The 20,766-nt window shown below is 48.5% G+C and overlaps 1 pseudogene; it reads right to left on the bottom strand.

Annotated features, from left to right (window-relative positions):
* Nucleotides 1–136: 136 nt before the first annotated feature.
* LOC125089976 (protein C19orf12 homolog) lies at nucleotides 137–9,872 on the bottom strand (annotated as a pseudogene).
* Nucleotides 9,873–20,766: the final 10,894 nt, after the last annotated feature.

Here is a 20,766-nt window from a genome sequence, read left to right as displayed (position 1 = left end):
TTGACAGAATTTAACAAGCTTAAAAATAATTAAATAAAAATATTAAAATTAAATTAAATATTAAATTTTAATTAAATAATTAAATATGAATTTAATTAATTTAAAATATTAAATTGAAATATTAAAAATAAAAAATATTACATACTTTTTAATCCAGCAATTTCACCTTGAGGCATCGATCCCAAAGACTATTACAGACTACAGCACAAGCAGAATGTTAACACAACACTGTTCATAGCAGCAATGAAAACCACACCAGGGATAGGGCTAAATACAAAAGAATATTATACATCCAGGAAACACAGTTACAAGGAATTTAAACTACATCACAAATATTATTAAATGTTAATTGGTGAAAGCATTCAAACAGGTCTAAACAGGGAGAATGTATATATGCCAGAAAGACGCATACACAGCATTAAAAGGTTTGTATGAAACATACCAAATGTGTTAAGAGTGATTTTCTGGGTGGTAAAATTTGTCATGTTGTTACTATCCTTTTCTGGATAGATTGTTCTAAACTTTCACCAATAAACATTATTGACAAATAAAAGGAAATGAATGGTTTTCAAAGACTACGCAAAAACTGAGTTAAGGAATGCCCAAGAAATCAGTACAGGGGCTGCCTCTGGGGAGGGCCTGGGGCAGAGTTCACGCCAGAGGAAGCCTTGATTTCCATTTGTACCATCTGGAGTCTTCAAAGTACCAGGCTGGTATCACCTATTCAAAATTTTTTAAAAATGAAGATTTTTTGCCAAGGAAACACAGAAGTAAGAATACTAAAACCACAGAAGCCAAGAGGCGAGCCTGAGGGGAAAGCCCGGAAAGTGCTCTTACCTCCTAGGGGAGATAAGACTTGAGGTCCAGCCTGTCCTCTCAGGCCCAGTGCCCATCACAGTCACCCCAGGACCCAGCTAGTCCACACTGACTTAACTCAGCAAGATCTGCTCTGTCTGACCCAAAACTGCCCAGAAGTTGGGTCAGGGTTTTTCCCAGGAATGAAGGCAGGGTGGCCAGGGGAGGGACTTCAGCGGACATAGGGGCTAGAACTCTGACTAGGACCCCGTGTCCCCTGGGTCTGGGACAGCTGGGCCCAATACATGAGCAATGAATGGGTGAGGCTTTCCCCAACCCCACATTCACCTCTATGAGTTAGGAGAACCATCTACCATGGGGGTTTTTTGTTTTGTTTTGTTTCATTTTGCTTTTTTTTTAAAGCTTTTATTTATTGGACAGAGAGAGATCACAAGTAGGCAGAGAGGCAGGCAGAAGAGAGGGAGAAGCAGGCTCCCTGCTGAGCAGAGAGCCCAATGTGGGGCTCGATCCCAAGACCCTGAGATCATGACCTGAGTCAAAGGCAGAGGCTTTAACCCACTGAGCCACCCAGGTGCCCCCAAGGAGAAGCGTCTAAATGGCCCACCGTCCTATGGGTCAAAGAATCATCTAAGTGACTCCACTTCCCAGGAGGAGGTCTGTAGTCAATGTGCAAGGCCTTTGAGGAACTCTTTCACCGTGGCCAGAAGCTGCTGCTTCAGAGCTTTGCTGCTCATGACCAGCATGGTCAGCTCCATAGTGTCCATCCAGCACAGGTGCCCAAGGATGGCCATGACTTCATTATAGAGCTTTTGCTGCTCACTGGGCGTCAGCTCCATTATGACCTCAGGAATCGACTTGAACTGTCCCCTTTTCATCCATGCCCTATAGAGTCCCCCGACAGCCCCTCCTAGAAAACAAGGAAGGTTCAGTTAGTTGGTCCTTATTCATAAATGGTGGCCTCAGGCTCTTGCTGGGAGCACGTCCACCGCTGTGACGAGTGAGCACATTTACACACGGGTGGGAACAGGCTCGGCTTCGTGTCCGCTCCACCCCACAGTGCAGGGGGCAAGGGTTTCTGGGATCCTCAGTCCATTTGGCTCAGATAACTGACACCCATACGTGCCCTTCCCTAAGCTCTATACTCACAGATGCAGCACAAAGTATCTCCCACCGCACAGCTCTGAGAACTGAAATCTTCTCTAGGGTCCACAAGTTTCCTGCTTCCCACAAAACTCTCATCTTAAAGGACAGAGCTGAGAAGCCAGTGCATTTGCAAGGAGAATCAGCTCAGTGGTGAGGCTGAGTTTTCTCCATAATATGCTCTTTGCCCCGAGCTTTGGAGATTTCCAGTGAAATCCCGGGGTTAAAGGACCTGGGGACAGAGAAGGGAACCTTTCCTCAGGAAGCAACTGTTTTTCATGCCAGCCCTCAAGAGCTATATGATGATAACTATCGAATATAACTCATTCAACTATTTCTCTTCCTCTGACCCCAAAAGGGCAAAACCATTATTTTTAAAGGTAAATTTATGATCAAATTTCAGATGCACGATGTTGGGACTTGAAGCCCTTATGTCAATGGAAAGTTCTATCTGATCAGGTGGGGGCAGGTCTGCTAAGGAAGGCGCCCTGGGGCAGGGGTCTCAAACTCAGGCACCCTCAGAGGGCAGGCAGGTAGCTTGGAGAAGTGAAGAGGACTGAGTGAGCCTGTGGGTGATGAAGAACGGGGTTGTGTCTAAGGGACGGGGGCTACCCCTCGCCAGCCCACTGCTACCACACGGAATCCCACATGTGTACCCTTGAAAAGATTCCATGATTATTAAATATCAATCATCAGATATTAATAGATGCAGCCCAACTGGACTTAGTGACTCTCTCTGAAAGAGCAGAGCATGGAAAGGGGAGACACTGACTCCACAGTGGACAAACTGGCAAACACCACCTTAACCAGGTAATAAGGTGGACACAGTCAGGGAGGCTGTTGGTGTCACACGTACCTGAAATGGCACTATGAGACAGACTCCGCTGCTGTCTGCGGTATAGGGGACTCCTCACCAGTACCCAGGCCACGAACGCAGCAAAGTCTGAGTCACTGTCACAGAGCTGAGGAGACGAAGTAAGGAGATGTGAGGATTAAATACTCTGTGATCCCTTGAGCTGGATTCTGGGATAAGAAAAGATCGTAATGCAAAAAAGGGCAAAGTACAAAGAAAGTCTAGAGACCAGTTAGTAGGGACTCGTCAGTGTTGGTTTCTTACTTTTCACAAGTGCACTGTGGTGGTAATGTTACGGAAACTGGGTGAGGGATATGTGGGCGTTCCCTGAACGGTCTCACCAACGTGTCTCTAATTCTACAACTATTGCAGAATTAGAGGTTTATCTGAGAGAATACAGCCCAGGCCAGAGAGAACCCGGTAGTGGGCTGGACCCCGCCAGCAAGCAGTAAAAGCTGCTCCCTCTCAGGAAGCCAAGGGTGGAGGCTTCTGGAGGCACACAGATCCCCTGGGGCTGAGCCCGGGCCAGCATCAGGTCCAGGAGACTGAGTGCTGCCTCTGGTCACCCTTCCCTTCTGCTCCAGAAGAAGGGAGGATTCAGGGAGGGGAAATCAGTCATTTACAAGTTTTACTGAACTTCTCCCTACAACATCTGTGAAGTGCTCAGCGCCGACAAGAGATGCACTCATCTGCACTAAACCTTTATGAGAACGTCAATATTTGATTTAGAGGAGCACTTCATGCAAAAAATTGCCAGGAATATCAACCAGCAAATTACTAACTCTTTGGACAAGAGAAAATTCCTTGGTTTTCTGGGTAAAATGATGCTCCTCCCACGACTAGTGGCTTCAAGGAGCAAATCCCCGGGTTCCCCTGGCAGATATCCTGTTCTCTACCAGCTCTGACAGAATCTAAATAAGATATGTGCTCCCACAATGGCATCTGGGAACAGCTGTAGGATAAACGATCCCATCAAGCCCTCCCCTGAGCACATTAGATGGAGGGACAGGGACAGAGATAAAGAATGTCACTGAGGAAGGAGGCCGTGGCCACGTTTCCTTCCCCACTGGCTGCTCCTTGGATGGTGAGAAGCTGCAGTCACGACTCCCTAATACACAGGTGGGAAAGGGAAATGTACAGGTGGAAGGTCTGGGGTTACCCACACACTGATTTACTCCCCAGTGTGAGCTCTGCATCATGAAACATCCTTGAATGCCAATTCTGTCACAGAAAGGCAGAACAGGGCAGGAAGTCATGCCGGGAGCTGGGAACAGAAGCCAACCTGGGCAGACAGGCAGTCACCTCCCCAGCCTGTGTTCATGGGAGGACTGCAGGCAGTGCTGTCAGCTCTCCCACATCCCCAGCACAGGCTGCCCAGCACAGAGCAGGCATTCAGTGATGTATCTGCTGAGCCCAATGCGGCAGACCATGCCTTTGTCGCTCCCCTGTGCTGCAGGGTCCATCTGAGGCACCTCACGGGAAGTGTAATCCAGCCCCTCCTCATGTCAGACCCACACAGCAGCCCGCTCTCTGATGCCACCCTGGCCCATGGTTCAGAACACACCAGAATCCTTCCTACTCCTTAGACATAGAAAGCAACCCAATCCTAGCTCCAAGAAATGATGGGAAAACCAGCCAAACCTTCATTCATAGCCAAAAACTGTCTCTCAAGTTGAAGCAGGTGGCAAAAACGGTGGACAGGGATGACCATCCTGGGATAGTTTGTTGCTTTTTCTGCATTAGACTGTTGGCTTCAGAATGGAGTGATCTCCCTGAATGAGCTCATGTAACATGGCCAGAGAGCATCTGCTCCTAAGAGGTGCTCAGTAAATCCCAGCTTCCTCCCTGGTTCCCTTCTGTAGCGACACTTAATGGTGACAGGGAAAGGACACCATCCAAGGGACCCAGGACACCCTGATATCTTCAGAGGGCTAGGACATATCCCTGAGGGGAGAGGCACCCTCCAGGTTTGCATGACACACATGCCATTTGCAAGAATGCCCAGCATTGCCAGGACCATCACACTCAGAAGCTGTGTTTTCAATAGGATGAATTAAGGCCACAAAGGTCATGTCACAGAAGCAACCTCAACTCGACGAACATCTCCCACAGGACAGAGACTTCTATATGGTCTCTGTGGTTTCTTTCTTTCTCTCTCTCTCTTTTCTTTTTTAAGATTTTATTTATTATTTGGCAGAGAGAGACACAGGGAGGAAGGGAACACAAGCAGGGTGGTGGGAGAAGGAGAAGCAGGCTTCCTGCTGAGCAGAGAGCCTGAGGTGGGGCTGGATCCCAGGACATTAGGATCACGACCTGAGCCGAAGGCAGATGCTCAACAACTGAGCCACCCAGGCGCACTGTCTTTGTGGTTTCAAGGACTTTTTCACAACACCCCCTAGGCTGGCTGCCCCTTCAGGATGCTTACACGTACTAACAGCTAGTCCGAGTGGGCCCCAGACCAGACCACAGATGAAGGCCACACCTCCTGTGATCAGGGCGCTCCTCACAGAGTACCTGACAGCCAGCTTTAGCTTCTTATTCTTAGAGATGCAGCACAGCAGCTTCATGACGTCTTCCACCTTGAGGGGTTTCTTGGTGAGCCTCAAAGGAAGCATTTCAAAGGAAAACTTTTAATGAGTGTCAGAGTATTTGCTCCCAAATGTCACTCTTGCTAGAGTTTGGAGGACAGCCTCATGCAGAGAACAGGAGCTCTGCTGTATGCGGAACTGACAGCACCCAGCCATGTGATGGGTTCCTTGTCACAGAGGAAGTCAGGGAGCCGCTAGTTAATAAGCACACAGAACCCGCAGAATGGACGAGAAGTCTTCCTTGCCCTCTGTGTAACTTCTGATTTATGACAGATTACGGTACAGGCCCAGCCACAAGCTGCATCTGTTCTTCACAAGTGAGGCAAATGTGCCCTCTCGCGCATCTGCCGCCTTCCTGCCAGCTCAGGCACCCCCAGTACACAGAGCCTGGCAGAGGGCAGAACATCCCAGCCTCGAGTCCTCCGTCATGTGACAGGGCAACGGAGCTCATGCCAAGCCCGAGAAGGGGAAAGTACTGGGCTCCATGACCACCCCAGCCTGTGCCCACACCTGCCCCATGACCCTGAGCCGAGTTTCAGATTCCTCACCTGTAAAGGGAGATAAGCCACCTACAAGCTGGATTCTGGAAAGGTCGAGGGGAATGGATGCAAAGTACCTGTTGTGAGTCTGGAACACGCGGCCCTGAGACCTGATGGCTCTAAATGAATGTTCTGTTACTGATACACACCACTGGCTTTTCTGTAAGCCCATCCAGTTCTGCATGGGGGATAGTAAAGGCAGGGACAGGATGGTCCTAAGGATGACCAGTAAGATGGAACAACCAGAGAATAAAATAAACCAAAGTAGTTGAGGGGTTGGCATATGTTTGGATAGACAGACAGGTGGACCTTTGGAATAATGACCTTAGAACAATACTTGTGGTCAGGAAACTGTTGGCCACACTGATGGGAAACTGGCAGGCATGCAGGACCAGGACAGGGTGGCTCTGAGCCAGGGTCAGTGGGAATAGAGAGCCACAACACTGACGGGACACCTGAAGTAAAATCAAAGTGATCATGGATGGGCTGTGCTTCTCCTCGTGGCTTCAACTGGGCCCAAGGCTGGAAGGCAATTCCTTTCCTTCACTCCCCTTTTCATGCAAAGAGTCCCTAAAGGAATTTCGGAAAGTTTGGGGCAGACCCTGTTACTCAAGAACTCTTGGTTACCACTCCTTTTGACCCAAGAAAAATCCAGAACCAGACACTCATGTAGAATCATCCCCTCAATCCTGGGAGAGAATTTTCAGCCCCTACAATAATTTTCTGGGTCTGCTGGATCACCACAGTCAGAACTTCCCAGGAGAGAGAAGTTAGTGTCCTGGGCTCTGGCCCCTGCCGTGTTCTGAATCAGTGATTCTCCACAAGTGCACCCCACATTGGACAGCAAGACTGTAAGAGACCATGACCTAGACATCTGACATTGACTACTTAGTCCTTGAGCTCAGAAAGTGCAAATAACCATCTCCCAAAAGTGTCTGTTTGACCATGTGGGGTGTAGAGACAATGGAGGAGCAGGCCTGCAGGGGTACTCAAGGGACTGGAGGAGAAGTCAGGAGTCCCTGCGCCCGCTCGGGCACCATGTGTCCTGGACCTGCCAGCACACCTCCAAGCTTCCTGTCCCTTTGCTCACTACTACAACCCCTTGTAGACAGAGTCCATGCCGCCTCCTCCACCCTGGAAGACAGCCCACGTGACGGTCATGACTTGTCCACACACGAAGGTCACAATAATAAAATAGCCTTATAACAGCAAAGGGACTGCACATGGCAGAAGACACTGAGAAATGAGGGGATGGAAGCTGTGACTTGATTTGCCCAGTACCCATGGTTCTGTAAAGCTATGCAAATGAGTTTTATTTCAAATATTGATAATCAAGGGAATGACTATCATGGTAAAACCTTTCAAAAAGCTAACCATCCTCCTGTAAAAGAGCTAATCATCATATAGTTTATATCCAGGTTATATCCAGCTTTCTATTTGTCATTATGCTGGGAAAAAGGGAGATGGAGTTCGGACCTGGGAAGGCCCCTCTGGGGAAGGCAGTGAGCTTCCGGTTTCCAGGTGGGCGAAGACCTCAGGAATGGTCTGCAAGGTTGGCTTCCTGGCAAGGACACTCTGTCCAAACACCACTCCTAAAACAGGGTTTCTGCACATTAATGGACCTGCACTCCAGAAACACTTTCTGTACAGCAAGAAAATGCATGGATATGAGGCAGGAAACAGCCACTTCACACTCTGTCATCCATCTAAAAACCTGGCTTCCCACCTGCTCTGAATGACTTCATACAAACCCACAAGGCTAATAAGGCATCATCGTGCAAAGACTACTTACTCCCAACCTCCACCAGCCCAAGGCAAGAGCCCAGGGCTCTGCAGACCTGGAGGGCCGGCAGGTGTCCTGGTGTGTGGGAGGGCACGAGAGGATGTGGCTCACCTCTGGCTGGGTTCAACAGCTTCACACCACATCAAGACGTGGCACTGTGGCTACCTCAATGCAAGACAGAGCTGGTTTAATTTCTGTGTGAGAATCATTTTAGACTTCAGAGCATCAACAGACTCTTGTGGAAGAAAGGTTTGTCACCCCATCTCCTGAGTCCTTAATGGAAAGCCCACCCTCCTGACTTCTCGGGGACTGCCAGATTGAGGAAGGAAGCCAGTCCTGCTTCCCCTCCCACTCCAAGCTTGCATTTGTCTGTGAGCAGCAAGGAAGCCAGGAAGAAGGGAGGAGGGAGGAATAGTATATTGATGGGGACCGAGCTCAAAGTGTAGGAATGGAGTCTCCCCTCCCCATATTACACCTATTTCAGAATCATATTTGTCCACAACACAGGCTCTGGTCACAGAAAGCCCATCTGCCAGCCACAGGGAAGGCAAATGCCAACTTGAAGCCCTGGTTTCTTGCAAGAACCAGGCTGCTCTGCTGATGACAGCAAGGTTCTGGGGAAGAGGAAGATGAACCCATCCCTGGGACTGCAGCCCGGCTTTTTGAGATAGACCAGATTGTGAGAGAGCAGGGAGAGGAAGGCTTCAGAGCTAATGGAGACCCACATGCACTGTGTTAAAAAAAAAAAAAAAAGATTAGAAAAGCGGAGCCTCTTAAGGAGTCAGAGTGATCTTGCTCACCTGCCATCCTCAGTACTTTCTACTTCTCTGTTGGAATTTATGAAACTCTTCTGCGTGGCCTGGCTCTTGCAAGCCTTGTGTCCCCACCTCTGTAGCCCTGGTGCAAAGGTCCCATGTGGACCCCACCAGCACTGTCAGATTAGCCCCCAGACTTTTTAATGACTGAAGTGTTGCCAGTATTTAAAAATAAGATTTCACATCCATCTGGTTCCTGATTTCTCTTGAAAAATCAAAAGAGCAAGTCCCCTGGACCATCTTCGTAGCCACAGAGGCCCAAGCTGAGTAGGTCCTGCCTTCTGTCTGCCACAGGCCCTGGCAGGGTGACCTTACCGGACCAGGGACCCATAAGTAGGTCATCTGCAACCTCTCAAAGTCCCCCTGCTTCCTCTTTTAAAGGCTAAAGAAGCCACCAGTTCCCACCATAGAAATCGTCCCCTCTGAGATCCCTGACATCCACTCCTGATAACTTTCCCTGCAGGGCGAGGCCAGGGGTGCTGACTCACCGAGTATCCTTCTAGGACTCTGTCCCGCAGTTCTAAAACCTGCCGCCCCACCCACGCACCTGGGACGCAGAGGAGGGTGACGCGCACCCCGGGTTACTGACGAAGGCACGGACAGGCGGGTAACTGGGGAGCTCATACACTCACCGAGTCCCGGGCCCTGGGTCCGGCTGCTTGGGTTGTAACCCCAACTGGGCAGCTTCAGCTTACTTCTGGTGTGAGGTCAGCCTCTCCGTGCCTCGGTGTCTTCACGTGGCAAATAAATACCTTAGCGACGTGGACACGGCTCCCCAGCCCGCAGACGCCCAGGCACCGCGCCCCAGCGCTCCGCCTCACCAGAGCCATGGGGGCACCGAGCACTTCACCTGCTGGGACGTGGCCCCGGGCGCCAGAGAGACCTGAGCCCCATCTTCCCAGGCCCCCGCCCTGCCCAGAGTCTCCTGTCCGCGGGGCCGCCCAGCGCACAGGCTCTGCCCCGCTGCCTTCAGCTTCGCCCGCGCGGGAGGCCTTCAAGTCATCACTCACCACCCGGCCCCCTCGGCCTTAGCCGGTGTCCCAGCCATCACCGCCACCACCTCCAGTGACACCTTCACAGCCACCGCTGCCGCGTCCTGCTGCGTGGGCTTCTGCTGCCTGGCCCGCTCTCGGTTGGCTGGGTCGGACCCCGAGAACTCCCGCGGAGCTTCTCCTCTAGGTCGGAGTCTAGGCCTGGCGCTGGAGTCTGGACCGAATCCCCGTGGCGCTCAGGCCTCGCTCCGGCACGTGCACCTCCGGCACGTGCACCACCGGCCCTCTACCGCAGACCGCACTCGTTTTAACTGGCCTTCCCTGGGGCTGTCCTCAGCTTCCCAGAGAGGCCTCTCTCCCTTTGCCCCTTGATTCAGGATCTCTGACTCTTAGGCTTGAGGAATCTCCTCCTTCCTTCAGTGGGCGTGGAAGACAGCCCAGCAACTGGGGAAACCCCTGGGGCAAAGTTAATGTGTACTGAATGTATAGGCCAAATCCCATATAAACAGGCATAAGGTGCCCGCACCAGGTGCCCCTGGGTCAGTGGTTTGAAAGGCTGTGTGCTGGCTTTACTCCTCGGGTTCCAAGGGAAGGGGGGAGGCCTAGCTTCCAGGACAAAGCTGAGCTTGGGGAACCTCTTGGGAGGGGGCAGATGTGGGGATGAGGCAGGGAATATTTTAGAGGGAGTGTGGAGAAGATTCCCTCCACTCCCACCCCACCCCGACACACACGCGCACACACACTAACACTCAAAGGCCTTGAACCATCTCACATCTGAAAAAGGCTCTGGGGGCTTTCCATGGGGTGTCAGGGTCCAGACTCTAACCTGGGTCCAGCTGGCTCAAAGCCCTCGCTGTAACCCGCACTGGGCCTGGCTTTCCTGGATGTCGAGCGCACCCAGAGGATGGGCCTCTTTCAACTGCCAGAGTCATCGTTTCGTTTTCTTCTTTTCCTTTTTTGGAAGAGAAAGTACTTTGAGAGTATATATGCCACACACACACACACACACACACACACACACACACACACACCATATATTTGTACATATATATACTACAGTATATGCATGCCTTAGTAAGGTGTTTTTTTTTAAGATATATATTTGCTGACTTACAAGAAGCTGTACATATTTAATATATACAACTTGATGATGATGTGGGAAACAAAGGCAGGAGAAAAATTAGTAAATGTCATTACTACTTACAGCCCAGGCAGGCAGAATGACTTTCCTCTAGAAAAGGAATGTCAGTACTTCGCTAAGAGCAAAAAGCACCCTTAGCTCAACCCTAGAACCCTGTAAGTCTACTTTAACATACAAAAATTCCTTGGAAACTTCCTTTATCTCTACCCCCCAAGATATATGTTGTCAATCATCCCCCAAGCATATGGGCCCCCATAGCTATCTGAAGGGACTCATGACTGAGTTTTTACTAAATTGTAATAGATGACATTTCCTCACCATAGCTAGCCCCCTCAGGATCACGGAAACCTTGTTTCTATATTACTTGGGAGGCTTACACTAACTCCCTCCCAACTTGAAAGTATATAATGAGCCACTCCTCACCACCACAGTGCAGCTCTTCCTGCTCAGGAGTCCTGTCCCCATGCTTTAATAAAACCACCTTCTCAAGAATTCTTTCTTGGCCATTAGCTTCCAAACCTAATGTCTTGTCCTATGTCAATAAGTTTGGAGATAAGTATACACCTGTGTGACCATCAACACAATCTACACCATAATCATCTCCATCACTCCAGAAGTTTCTTCCTGCCCTCTTATTATCATCATCACTTGTGGGTGTGTATGTGCGTGGGTGTGTGTGTGGGGGGGTGGGTAAGAACAATTAGCATAAGAGTTACCCTCTTTAATATGCGTTTAGTATACAACAGTATTAGCTATAGGCCATATGCTGTGTAGATAAGCACTTACTTATCTTCCAGAACTGGAACCAACAGTATTAGCTATAGCCATATGCTGTGTAGATAAGTACTTACTTATCTTTCAGAACTGGAACCAACAGTATTAGCTACAGGCAGTATGCTGTGTAAATAAGCACTTACTTATCTTCCGGAAATGGAACTTTGAACCCTTTAACTATCATCATTTTGTTACTTCCCTTTCCCTCCTGTCCTCATTGTGAGAAAGGGGCTCAAGTATTAACAAGGATTCCCTGGGCACAGTGAATCACCTCATCCATTTCCAAATAGGAGCTTTTGTTTGAGTTTAGGTGACAATCATCTCCAGCTCAGGCCTGGGGGAGATTTTTCCATTTCTCTGCGGGCAGCTCCCTCTGGAGGCTCATTAAAGAAGTGGGTTGCTGACTCCCCCAGAGGTGGGAAGGGGAGCACTGATAGACAGGAAAGATGCTAGAAGGGAAAGAAACTGCAAAGTCAGGGCCCTCCAGAGAAGGTGAGCTGTAAGAAGTCCAGCAAACGTTGCACCTGTTGACAACCTGGGACCTTCTGATATGAATGAAGTCATAAAATGGATGCAGACACCAAAGCCCATGGATGTAACACATGATACCACAGTGTCCTAGTGACAGCCAGGCCTCCTGCAGCGTGGTCCTGTGAATGACAGGTGCACAGTGGGGTCCCAGTCATGGTGACTGTGCACTGACCCAGCATCCAGACAGTGCTCTCATGATGCTTACCGTCCTGAGGTCTGGCTAAGTGACCTCAGGAGTGTCATTCAGCTTCTCTAGGCCTCAGTTTTCTCATTTGGGAAATGATGGCAACAATTGTGTCTTCCCATAGGGTTAATCTGAAGATTAAAGGGATCTAGATTATTTTTGTTTATACCATAGTGTGTGAAAATGAAAAACATCTACAGAGTCCCAAAAGTGAGCCTCATGTCCAGAGAGGCAGGAAATCAGATCCCACCCCCACTGTCACAACCCACCATCCACAATCCACCATTTTGGGGGTCCAAGAATCCCCCAGCATGCGAGACTGCGTTCACAGAACCAGCGGGGACTTGGGCTCATACATTCACCAACACTAACTTAGCACCTTGAGCTTCCCAAGGTCCCTGGGCTCTCTCCTGGGCCTGCTGAGTGGAGGGAGGAGCAGCCCTAGGCCTAAGGGTCAGAGATCCTGAATCAAAGGCCAAAGGGAGACAGGGTCCCCAGGAAGCGTCTGCAGGCTTGAGGAAGACTCTAGGTGAAATGTCCATCTAGAATGTGTGCGGGATGGGGTAGAGGGCGGAGGCTGGATGCGAAGAGTGTAGTGTGGGGGCCACGGGGCCCTCTGAGGCCAGAGCCTGGCTCCCCCTCACCTTTTCCAGAGTTCCAGTCAGCAGCTCCTAACTTACATGGCTTTTTCAGGATAATCCCACTCAGCCCCAGGGCTGGATAATGCCACACACGGGTCACACACACAGAAACCCCTGTGACCTCTTAATTAAGCATATGAGTAAGCTTGATGTCACTTTGAAAACTAAAATCTTACAGTCTATGTTCTTTTTATTTTAAATTACCTCTAAGAAGGCACCATAGTCTAGTGCTTAGGGGCCCCAGGACTCTGGATCCGGACTTATAACCAGTCATTTAGCCCAAGGCAGCCAGAGAGCCAGGGTTTGGGGTCAGGAGAGGTTCCAGCCCCATATGGTGGGCCTAGGACCCGCTTCCTTCCTTGGTCCCAGGGTGGAGGAGGTCTCCGCAGCCCCCAGTCTTTTCCCCAGGATGCATGCCATTTTTTTGGTATGTGAAGTGTTCAGTGCAGTGGGAGGCACCTATCGGGGATTCATTAGTTTGCTAGGGCCCTATAACCAAGGACCACAACGTGGGTGGCCTAAAACAGGACTTTATTGTCTCTGTTGTGGAGATGAGTTCAATGAGCCCGCAAGCCCCAGCTCCCTCTGAAATCTGTGGGGGAGAATCATTCCTTGCTTCTTCCTAGCTTCTGGGAGTGGCCGGCAGTCCTTGGCTTGCAGCTGTGTCTCTGTATATGTCATCACTTGCCATCCCCCCATGTGTCTGTGTCTGCGCCCCAGGTTCCCTCTTCTTATAAGGACACCAGTCATACGGGATTGAATGCCCACCCTGCAGACCTCATCAGAACTCAATTACACCTGCAGACTCTATTGTCAAATAAGGTCACATTTACAAGTACCAGGGGTTAGGACTACAAATATCCATTTGGGGTGACACAATTCAATGCCAAACAACAGGAAGTCAACAGATGCCAGCCGTGATGACAAGCACGTGAGTATGCACATGGTCCGTGCTGGCACAAGGAAACTAGCAGGCTCAGCCCAGCCTTGTGTCAAAGTCACCGTGCATAGAGGGACCCTCGGGACACCTGCCTTTGGTCTTGGAGGAGCTTCGTTCTACAAGGACTGTTGCCAGACAAGCTGGCTTTGGGAGTGGTAATGTGCCTGTCCCGGCTTCATCATTGTGGTTCTTCTGAATGTTTAAGTTTTTCTCTTCCTTGGTGTTTACATCCTTCAGATGGTCATCACTTAGCGCCTGTCTGCATATTTGCCATGGTGTGTTGTTGTTATAATTGTTGTTGTTCCTATGTCCTCCCTGCATGCTCACTTGGTCCCTCAGTCACCATCACTGCTGCCTGAATTTCCTGCAGGTTCCCAGCCCTGCAAGCGCCGAGTTACCGGGATGGAGCATCAGAAGTCAGTAGTCAGGTGACAAGGGACAGCTCACAGGCCCTCTGGCTCCCTTCTCCTCTGTCATTTTGTCAGTTTCCTTTACGAGCTAAGTGAAAAACAGTGTGCTTACAGTGTGAATGCAGTTTCCAGACAAATCCCCTGCCCCTGCTTCCATCCAGACAGTCCCCAGTTTCCTCAGCTATGAAATGAGGATAAGAACCCTTGCTCTCAACACCCTGGGATTGTTGTGAGGACGGATGAGAACAGAGTGGAAAGTTCCTTGTACACTACAAAGCAGGGAGAGTGATGGTACCAGCAATGCCTTCAAAGCATGAGTGGATCTCTGCAGAATGTTCCAGGGGTCTGCTGCTCTAAAAGCTAGAGATTCTAAATTAGAATTTACAAAATGAACTTGATAGAACTGAGATTCACCCTAAAATCTGTTTGTTGAAAGAATAGAGAGGTGCCCTACTTCAAAATCTACTAAAATCAGATTTTAGTATTCCGAATCAGTGTGGAACTCAGAGCCGGATGGGCCCTTGGAGAGGAGCTGGAGATGCCCTTAGAGGGCTCTGGAAGGTTATGCTCCTATAAAAGACTTGAAAAAAAAAAAAAAAAAAAACCCACCTTGTCTTCCATCTGAGATCTCACTGAAGAGTTCTCTGTATGGGGAAGACTTATTTCCAGTCTGACAAGAATGATTTTCAATGGTTCAGTTGAACACACAATTCTCACGCAGGTATTTCTATAATTATCCTATTTCAGTTAGAATACAGTTTCTGGAATGATGGGACTCTTATTGTATTGTCATATCTGTTATAATAGATGTTTTATTACAGAAAATGATGATAGGGTCACTATTATGATTCTGGAGTTTTTATTTCAAACTGCTCATAGGATGGAAATTCTCTTTCCCCAGTAGTTTTCACTTTAATGCTGCTTTGGTTGTTTTTGTTTTCTGTATTAAACTTCGGTGTGTCCGGGATTTTGTTCCATGGCAGAATGTGGGGTGTTTGTTTGTTTTTCTGCTTTTTTGCTCCATACAGACTGTGGCCGAGTCCCCCTGGTGTGTGTTTGTTTCCGTGTTGTTGGCATGCGGTGCACACGGTTTCTTTAACCTGCCAGCTGCATTGTTGTACACGTGTGTGTGCTTCAGTCTGCTCAAGCTGGCATAGACTGGGAGCCTTAAACAACACTGATTCCCCACAGTTCGGGAGCCTGGAAGCCCACGATCGAGGTGCTGGCAAGGCAGGATTCATTCAGAGACCTTCTGGCTCGCAGGCCTGCCATCCTGCGGTGGGCTCGCAGGACTCTTCTTTGTGTCTGTGTCGGGGAGGGAGGATCCAAGTCCCTGGTGTCCCTTCTGAGAACACGAATCCTATCACATCGGGCCCCACCTTAGGACCTTTTCGAACCTTAATTACCTCCTTATAGGCTCCATCCCCAAAGACAGTCACACTGGGTCTAGGGCCTCAACATGAATTTGGGGACACACAATTTAGTGGATAGCATTGAATTTGTTTATTTATTGCTGAAGAAATACCCAGAGATCTTGTATTGAATGAACCTGATAAACAATATTTCAGGAAGGAGTAAATAGTGTTAGTGAATAGAGGATAGAGACCTTGGAACTTGGGGCATAGTTCAATTAAGTAATATCCTATTTTGGATGGTAGTCCATTGTGGGAAGAAGAGTGGAAGGGGGAGTGGGCAGGAGTCCCCACCATAATTCACTGGTCTCAGACCCCCAGCTATTGGAAGCCCAGCCTGGATCTGGAAGCACATTCCTTGACTGCAGCACGATGGTCTTAGCTGCCAGGAACTCACCACCTCCAGGAAGGCTCACAAATCTTGGACATCAAATCTAACTAAAGTTAGGCCCAGGGGACCTTTCCACAATGAAAAGATTTAAGGACCATGAAAATCCCCAAATACCTGCCCACACACTCCCACACTATCAGACCACCTCTGAGACCAGCCACAATTTCCACATGTCCCTGGTGAAAACACACTCTCTGCTTAGAGCCCAGAACTGCTAGTGGGGGCACAGGTCCTGAGCCCTTGGGAGAGCCGTGGCTCCCCAATCACAGTCTTTAACTAGACAGAGCTCAAATCTTCTAGGGGCTTGGTTCCGAGATGATTTCTGGGGCTCCCCAAGAAATAGAGAGAGAAAAGGACTCTCCATGGATAGTTACACTGTTAGTAACAGAAGCAGAACAAAACCCCAAATCTCTTGTCTTCCCAGCCTCTGTTCCCCCCATAGCACACTCTCTAGCAGAGAGGATGGAGGCCACTCTCTTAGGTGTGCTGGGAGGGATGGAGCAGGGAAGCTGAGGGGGGTAAAACACAGGCACACGTCATGAATATGGACACAAGCGGACAGGAGAATGTTCTGGGAATTCTCCATCATGAAAACAATCCCATATTTGGAGATTCTAGAAGAGAGGCACCCTGGAATTCACAGAGCATTCCTTTGAGGTTCAGCAGTGTTAGGAGGTACTTGAGGTCTCACCTTCTCTTCCATATCCTTTCCCATCTCACAGCTGGCTGTCCATCCCCAAATTTCAATTGTCTTGGGGGAGCACGTGCTTGATATCAGGATGGAAACCAGAGGGCACTGGGTCCTCTTGGCACACATTCCTTTCCTGCTGTGAGAACACAGTCTCACCCTATTACCATGGGTGTTTATCCGCTGGGGTAAATGATACCCCACTCTCCTCAGTGCTCAGGCCCTGATGATGGGGAGTTTGGGGTGAAGGTCTGGGAAGATAAATAGCTACCATCTCTGGCGGTTTCTGTGGGTCAGGAATTCCGTGATGCAAAGAGGGTGTCCAGCACCCCCAGTAGCCATTTCTACCAGGGCCCCCTCCTCTGAACACGACCAAGCTTCTCACCCATACTGGGCCTTAAGCATTTGTTCCCCCTTCCTTGGTTGAAATTCCCACCCCAGGATTTTCTTTTTCAGTTGCCATCAGGCTTTGCTATAGTGGAGTCCAAGGTGGGGCCTGCCCATGTTGGTGGACAGCAGGTCCCGCAGAGTCCCACCCTGGTAATCAGAGGCCCATGCCTTGGTGGCCTTGGTGGTGGCCCTGTCATAGCCTGGGATGCATGGAGAGTGATCTGAGGAGCCAAGGGATTTCTCTCAGGTAAGCTCCTCAAAGCATCCCCAGGAACGTCAACGACCACAGTGCCCACACAATGGGAGCAAAGTAGCTTCCAATAAGGAAGCAGACAATCTGTGGAAGGTGCAGGAAGGGACCTCAGCTCCTGCACTCCCATGGTCTGGGGTTGGGGACCCCGCATTGCTTCATCCTAAAAACAAAGGTCCTGGGGCCATCTGCTCTGGGCCTGGGAGGGAGCTGCACTGGTTCCCACCTCATCAAAGCAAGCAAGACAAAGGGTCCAGCTGGGCCAGTGTGCACCTGACAAGCAATGAAGACCCAGTGGAACATTGTGTGTAGGATTTTAAAGGAATGTAACCTCACTCTCAAGGACCCCCTTTTCAAATAATTTGCATGCCATTTCACTAAAAATGAATTGTGGATGAATTTTTATTTTATTTAGACGACATAACATCCTTCCTTCCCTTTATTATTGAAAGATTTCAGCCTGGAGCAGGATGCAAAGTGGGCAAAGGGATGGTCTTCTCCCAGCCAGATCACAGTTTCGGTTCTCTGAGCCAGACAGCCAACTCCTGCAGTCCATCTTGGCTGTGGGAATAAATTAGACCACCAATGCTCTCACTTTGTTCAACCTACTTTTCTTGCAGGGAAAGCTCCAGAATCTGTGTAGGAGCCTCAGGGACAGCCATGTCTTGGGAAGGAGCTGGAGGCTGAGGAGCTTCTCTGAAGTGTATTTGCAATGTGAGAACACTGCCAAGGTTTGATGTTACAACTTTTAAAAAATATAACACTTTCTAAAGTTCCTTTTCTGAATTATATACCAGACCAAGGAAATGTCAATAGTTGGATCGAGAATCGAAACCAACATCACCTTATCTGTGATTATTGCTGCATAATGGGTTAATGCAAAACTTAGTGGCTTAAGAAAACAATAAAGGGCTCATTCATCTCACAGTTTCTATGGCTCAATTATTTGGAAATGCCTTTCCTGGGCCGTTCCAGCTGGCGTTCTGTCATGAGGCTGCTGTCATTCCAAGGCTCGACTGGGGCTGGAGGAGGGGCTTCCCCCATGGCATACTTACATGGCTGTTGGAGGCATCTGCTTCTCCACACGTAGGCCACTCCAGAGGGCTGCCTGAGCATCCTCATGATGGAGCAGTGGGCTTCCTCCAGAGCAGATGATCCAAGACGCAGAGCAGAAGCCACATCTCTTTATGATCTAGCTTTGAAAGTTTCACACTGTCACTTCCTCAACATCATGGTCATGCAGCCCAACATTTGGCAATATGGTAGCCTGCATTCCCATCACAAAAGTATGAATCCAGTATGTGAGGATCACTGAGAGCTCTCTTGGACACTGGTCTCCACAAGTGATTATCGTTAATATGATTTTGCAGGGGTGTTTGGAGGCTCTGGAAAATAGTACTACAGGGCGCCTGGGTGGCTCAGTGGGTTAAAGCCTCTGCCTTCGGCTCAGGTCATGATCCCAGGGTCCTGGGATCGAGCCCCACATCGGGCTCTCTCCTTGGTGGGGAGCCTGCTTCCTCCTCTCTCTCTACCTGCCTCTCTGCCTACTTGTGATCTCTGTCAAATGAATAAAAATCTTTAAAAAAAGAAAAAAGAAAATAGTACTACATAGCTAAATCCACCATTCTTTTTTTTTTAATTTAAATTCAGTTAATTAACGTAGTATGTATTATTAGTTACAGAGATAGAGTTCAGTGATTCATCAGTTGTATATAACACCTGGTGCTCCTTACATTACATGCCCTCCTTAATGCCTGGTGCCAAGTTATCCCATCTCCTCACCCACCTCACCTCCAGCAACCCTGTTTGTTTCCTACAATTAAGGGTCTTTTATGATTTGTCTTCTTTTATGATTTTATCTATTATTTTTCCCCTCCCTTCCTCTATGGTCCTCTATTAGGTTTCTTAAGTCTCACATATGGGTGAAATTATATGATAATGGTTTTCCTCTGGTTACTTATGTTGCTTGGCATAATACTCTTTTTTTTTTTTTTTTTTTTTAGGAAGTGTTGGGTTTATTTTTTTAGCTTTATTTTATTATTTCAGTGTTCCAAGATTCATTGTTTATGCACCACGCCCAGTACTCCATGCAATACGTGCCCTCCTTAATACCAAACACCAGGCTCACCAACCCCCCCTCCACCATCCCCTCCAAAAACCTCAGTTTGTTTCTCAGAGTCCACAGTCTCTCATGGTTCATCTCCCCCTCTGATTTCCCCCAACTCCCTTCTCCTCTCCTTCTCCTGATGTCCTCCATGTTATTCCTTATGCTCCACAAGTAAGTGAAACCATGTGATAATTGACTCTCTTTGCTTGACTTATTTCACTCAGCATAATCTCCCCCAGTCCCATTCATAATCCATAATACTCTTTAGTTCCACCCAGGTCATTACAAATGGCAAGATTTCTTTTATTTTTGATGACTGAGTAATATTTGATTATATATATCACATCTTCTATATCCATTCATCTGTCAGTGGACATCTGTGCTCTTTCCATAGTTTGGCTATTGTGGACATTGCTGCTATTAACATTGGGGTGCAGTTGCCCCTTCCCATCACTACATTTGTTATCTTTGGGGTAAATATTTGGTAGTGCAAGGGCTGGGTTGTAGGGTAGCTCTATTTCTAACTTTTTGAGGAACCTCCATGCTGTTTTCCAGAGTGGCTGTAGTAGCCTGCATTCCTATCAAAAGTATGAGAAACTTCCACTTTCTCTGTGTTCTCACCAATATTTGTTGTTTCCTTTCTTAATTTTGGCCATTCTAACTGGTGTAAGGTGGTATTTCATTGTGGCTTTGAATGGCATTTCCTTTTTTTTTAAAGATTTATTTATTTATTTATTTATTTGACAGAGAGATCACAAGCAGGCAGAGAGGCAGGCAGAGAGAGAGAGGAGGAAGCAGGCTCCCCACTGAGCAGAGAGCCCGACGCGGGGCTCGATCCCAGGACCCTGAGATCATGACCTGAGCCGAAGGCAGCGGCTTAACCCACTGAGCCACCCAGGCGCCCCATGAATGGCATTTCCTTGATGGCGAGTGATGTTGAGCATATTTTCATGCGTCTGTTGGCCACTTGTATGTCTTCCTTGGAGAAGTGTCTGTTCATGTCTTCTGCCCATTTCTTGACTGGATTATTTGTTCTTTCCGTGTTGAGTTTGATAAATTCTTTATAGATTTTGGATACTAGCCCTTTATCTGATATGTCATTTGCAAATATCTTCTCCCATTCTGTCCCTTGTCTTTTGGTTTTGTTGACTATTTCCTTTGCTATGCAAATCTTTTTATCTTGATGAAGTCCCAATAGTTCATTTTTGCGTTTGTTTCCCTTGCCTTTAGAGACATGTATAGCAAGAAGTCACTGAGGCCAAGATCAGAGAGGTTGCTGCCTGTGTTCTCCTCTAGGATTTTGATGAATTCCTATCTCATATTTAGCTCTTCCATCCATTTTGAGTTTATCTTTGTGTAGGGTGTAAGAGAATTGTCCAGT

Source organism: Lutra lutra, chromosome 17 (genome assembly GCF_902655055.1).
Source record: "Lutra lutra chromosome 17, mLutLut1.2, whole genome shotgun sequence".
Taxonomy (NCBI): Eukaryota; Metazoa; Chordata; class Mammalia; order Carnivora; family Mustelidae; genus Lutra; species Lutra lutra.
Note: the sequence above shows the minus strand (reverse complement) of the source record. Positions and strands in the feature narration are given on the sequence as shown.